The sequence below is a fragment of the Chrysochloris asiatica genome, unplaced genomic scaffold (assembly GCF_000296735.1).
Source record: "Chrysochloris asiatica unplaced genomic scaffold, ChrAsi1.0 scaffold00007, whole genome shotgun sequence".
Taxonomy (NCBI): domain Eukaryota; kingdom Metazoa; phylum Chordata; class Mammalia; order Afrosoricida; family Chrysochloridae; genus Chrysochloris; species Chrysochloris asiatica.
Window position 1 is genome coordinate 21,569,962 of NW_006408525.1, and position 4,999 is coordinate 21,574,960.

Sequence of the window (4,999 nt, forward strand, 5' to 3'; positions counted from 1 at the left end):
TAGCTAGTCAAACTAGTCTCTTCCTCTCCCCTGAGCTCCTTTTGCTATGCTAGCCTGCTACCCCCAAGGTTCCCCTTAGTACTGAAGATGGATTACCCCAAGAACTATTTCTCACAGGAGGAAACTGAGCTCAAAGGAAATAAATTATCAGGAGGGAGAGAGCAGGAAAACAGGTTAATTATAGTTATATATGAGGTATATCTTTCAACATCTGTGACAGCATCTCTTATACCTTAAGGGCAGGTTCATTGGACAAGCTTTGGAATTTATAGGTTTACTGCAGGTTGTCCTGGTGTGGCACTGTGGGTTAATGTGCCAGACTGCAAAGCCATTTGAACTGCAAAGTCGGCAGTTCAAGCTCACCAGCTTCTCCTTGGAAACCCTATACAGGTCGCTATGGGTTGGAACCGACTCTATGGCACTTAACAACAACAGATAGGTTGTAGGAATCCTGGTGTGGCACTGTGGGTTAGTGTGCTGGACTATAAAGTTGGCTTGAACTGCAAGGTTGGCGGTTCAAACACACCAGATGCTACAGGGTGGATGTGGGTCTGAACCGACTCAACAGCACTTAACAACAAAAGGCAGTTTGTGGGGAGGGTCTGATTCATAAGGACATAATGGTGTCCAATGGATTCACATCCATATGGTGAAATTATGGTGCACAGAAATCAAAGAAAATTTGGATGAGCAGGTCAAACTCATCATTGTCGCAGGCAAGACTATGGAAGTGGGAAAGGGACCATGATTGGGATAAGAACATAATGGCAGATTTGAAAAAGTTATAGATTTGGTTTTTTGAGGCCTCTTGGTTGGAGTATGACTCACGATCATTTGAGCCTGGTACCCCAATTTCCATTAAAGGGGCATGCCCAGGCAAGTCTCTGAGAGAGAGACTTCCTCTCTCTGCTGGCTAGGGGAATAGTATCAAATCCTCTTTCAAATGCACTCTGACTGAAGACAAAGCTTTTAACAATGTTAGTTAGTGTTCAAAAAGAACCCAATAGAGGTTGAATTTATATCAAGACTCAAAATGGATTTAGGGCTCTAATACAAAACACACTCTGCTTGCAGGTAAACCTGCCTCATTGCTGGTGAATGGTCAGAAAACTCAAATGGGGGTGAAACTCAAAACAAGCTCTAATACAAGAGGAAGACTCAACAAGACGGACTGACCAAATGACTATAACAAAGGCCTTCAAACAGAGGATTGTGAGGATGATGCATGACCTGGCAGGGACACTCTAAGTCAGAACCAACTTGATGGCAACCTAACAACCACAACGACATCAGCAGTGAAGGAAAGTTCACATTATTCCACATTCTTAAAAACACTTAGCATTGTTACTCTGGTGAGCGTTCAGTGGAATGTCCGTGAGCTTTTCATTTGCACTTCTTCTGATAATGAATGATGGTCTGCGCCTTTTCATGCAGATGGCAAAATTTTGTCTTTCATACATTGGACGTGTTATTAGAAGGGACCAGTCCCTGGAAAAGGATATCATCCTTGGTATAAAGGAGGGTCAATGAAAAAGAGGAAAAACCCCTATAAGTTGAATTGACACATGAGGCAGCAGCAAATGAAACAACCGTAGAATTAGGCAGTGTTTTGTTATGTTGTGCATAGGATCACTATGAGTCAGAATCGATTCGACAACGCCTAATACCAACATTGGTTCTAACTTCATCTTTTTTTTTTTTTTTTTTTTTTTTAAGGTTTTTATTGTGGATTGAGTGAAAGTTTACAGGGCACATCATCAGTTTCACATTCAACCATTCATATGACTTGTTTCATTACATTGATTATAATCCCCTCCATACATCATCAGTTAACAGTGTTTTTCTCTACTAACTTCATTTTTGAGAAGTATTTGTTCAAGTCCTTTGCTACCTTTCTATTGGATTTTTTTTCCCTCTTATTGATTTTTCAGTTCTTTCTGAAATCTAAGATACTAGATTTTTGTCAGTTGTCAGCTCTTTGTCAGTTGTACATTACAAATCACTTTTCCCATTCTTTGTTTTCCTCTACACTTTTTTATTGGAGTCTTTTGAAAAGAGCAAAGAGTATTATATAAATATGGCGAAAGAGCAAACTTTAAAAATCTTTGTATCTTGTTTAAGAATACTTTCCCTAGTCTGAGGTCATGAAGATATTCTCCTGTTGTCTTCCAAAAGCTTTATTGCTTTCCTTTTCCTCTTTAAGTGTATAATCCATATGGAATTTATTGCTGTGTCTAGTTTAAGTTAGAAAGGAATTTGATTACAAGGTTTTCTGTATGGATATCCGATGGTCCCAGGTCAACTTCTTGAAAAGTCTGCCCTTTCCCCGCACAGCTCTGTAATGCTACCTCGCATATATTGATTGTCCAAATTGGTGTGCTCTATCTGGGTTCTTTATCCTGTTCTATTGGTGCATGTCTCTCCTTTCCCCAATACTACAGCTAGGGTCTCTCAACAAGAGCACTGTCACAGTGGCAGCAACAGTGGGCTCAAACCCAAGTGTAAGAATGGCACAGGCCTGGGCAGGTGTTTCTTCTGTGGTACATAGAGTCCCTAAGAGTGGGAACTGGCTCAAAGGCACCTAACAACAACAAACACTATCTTAATTCCTACAATTTATATAGTTGATAATGGAATCCTGGTATGACGCTGTAGGATCAGCTCTTGACTGCTAAACACAAGGTTGGAGGTTCAGACCCACCAGCATCTCCTTGAAAACCCTAGGCAGGGTCACTGAGTCAGAACTGACAGGATGGCACTTACCAACAACATAGTTGATTGTAGGTGCACTGGTGTGGCGCTGTGGGTTAATGCGCTGAACTTCAAGGTCGGTGGTTCAAGCTCACCAGCCGCTCCTAGGAAACCCAAAAGGGTTGGAACCGACTCGATAATAATGTGGTAGAGAAAGTCTTATTCTCCTAGATAATTTCGAAGCTGGATCGCTCGTGCACAGGGATCCATTCAAACATTTAAGGAATGTGGGGTGAATGCGGAGGAGGCCTCCTCAGGGAGAGATAGGCGGAGCAGAGAGCAGATCCTCTGTTTCCATGGCATCCTCCCAAGGGTGCCGGAGCAGTGGCAGTCACCCTGTAGGGAGATCACAAATGCGTCAGTGGCTCTCTCGTCACTTATTCTAGAGGGACCAGCGCTTCTCAAATCCCAAGTAATAATGCAAAGAAAGCAATACTCGATGCATCTCTTCCACACTAATCCCAGAGGTACACCTTCCTACAAATCACGTGAGCTTCTCCCACCTAAACATGGATCCTGGCCAGGCTCACTAATAGAGATTAGTCCAGTCTTGTTGGTGAACCCCTCAGAGATTCCTATCTTTCGCTCGGGAGAAAAACCCCAGCTATTCGGTGATAAATCGCCAGCAGGGATAGCTTGACAGGCACTGAGACGGGCTGAAAAAAAAAAGGGACTTTTTTTATTGGCTAAAAGGCACTGACAACCTCACTGCCTGAATAATGGACAGCAAAGACAAACATACTTGTCGCCTGTCTGACATTCTCACAGTCAGTCTGACCCCGAGAAAAACAAGCCAACAACACCCTACTTCTCAGGCTCGCTATTCCTCTCGACCAATCAGAATCACGATAGTGCCCCCCCCCCGCCCCCTCTGGGCTCCGTTCCGACAATTCATTCGCGGCTTATGGAACAGCATTAGCCAATAGCCAAGAAGGATTCCAGCAGCTTTCAGGGATGGGTGGGTCTTTCAAAGTCGAAGACCACTGTTGCTCCCCACCAGTCCGAAGCAGGGTCCTCGAGGTCCTTCGGGTTCTTTCGGATATTTCTCTGCAGGGTAAAGTCACGTTCTATCCGATCAAGCTCCCATCAACACATTTGTTTTACCTCCAACTCTCGCGCGTGCGCATTATGACTCGCAGATGGCCCTGAATTGAGAGCATCTTGAGGGAGAAAGGACACACCAAAAGCTACGGTCGGGCGGGTCAGCAGTGTAGTGGCAGAGTCTGAAGTGGCCACAGACGGCAGCGACTCCCAAAACATGAATTGTTGAGCCAAAAGACTCAGTGAGGTCCCACCGAGATTTGAACTCGGATCGCTGGATTCAAAGTCCAGAGTGCTAACCATTACACCATGGGACCTGCTGGCTGCTTTAGGCGGCTGGGAGCCTTCTCAAGGCACATCGCGTGAAGAACAGCATTTCGAAAACGATGTTGGATACCCGGTTCGCCGGGCTGGGTCCTACTTGGGCCCTGAGCCCGAGGCCGGACCTGCGAGCGGAAGCAGGGCACCGAGGGCTTCCGCATCCCTCGCGTCCCAAACGTTCCCGGCCTCGGGGGCGTCATCTCTTCTCGCCGCACTTCCTGACTTTCTCCTCTTGGGACCTTGGCTGGCGTCTGGGGAAGCCGGAAGCGCAGCGGGCTAGCGAGGGCGCTCTCTGCCGGGCGGGACCAGCGGGGCCGGACTGAACCGTGGTCCGGGGAAGGTCGGCTCCAGTCCCAGAGTGCTGAGCGAGAGGCTCGGCACCCACGTCCTGGGCATCGTACTTGTTTATTTTCCAGAAAGATCTGTAGAAGCAACACCTTGGCCAAACGGGGAGAGAATCAGACTGGCAAGGGAGGGAATACGGGTTCAAGGCCCGGAGCCCCTTCGGGGCTTGCAAGCAACACGACTTGGAAGTGCCCGCCCCCTCCCCCTCCGAGTCGGAGTCTGGGCTCTCCACGTGAGATTTGTACTTGCTTCACTCCCACTTGGCGTGCACAACGCAGAGTGCTGAGAAAAGTAGCTTTGGTGGCTCTGCAAACTATGAAAGTCTTGAGATATTAGGAGAGTTCTTAGAACAGGCTAACTCCCCCAGGAAAACGTGGCCAGAGGCTGGGGGTTGTACTTTCTTTCTCATAATGTGGGAGTGTAAATAGATAATGTTTCTGCAGGCCAACCGAGCCACAGATAAAACTTACTTACTGTGTGACTCAGCAACTTCGTTTCTAGGACAAGTGTCAAGAATGGTCTCATCAGCTGTGTTGTTTTA

General features: G+C 46.3%; 1 non-coding gene across 1 annotated transcript; it reads right to left on the reverse strand.

Moving 5' to 3' along the window:
* Positions 1 to 4,037: 4,037 nt before the first annotated feature.
* Positions 4,038 to 4,109, reverse strand: TRNAQ-UUG. Its single transcript has one exon. It is a non-coding gene; the product is annotated as a tRNA-Gln (tRNA).
* Between the last annotated feature and the right edge of the window lie 890 nt (positions 4,110 to 4,999).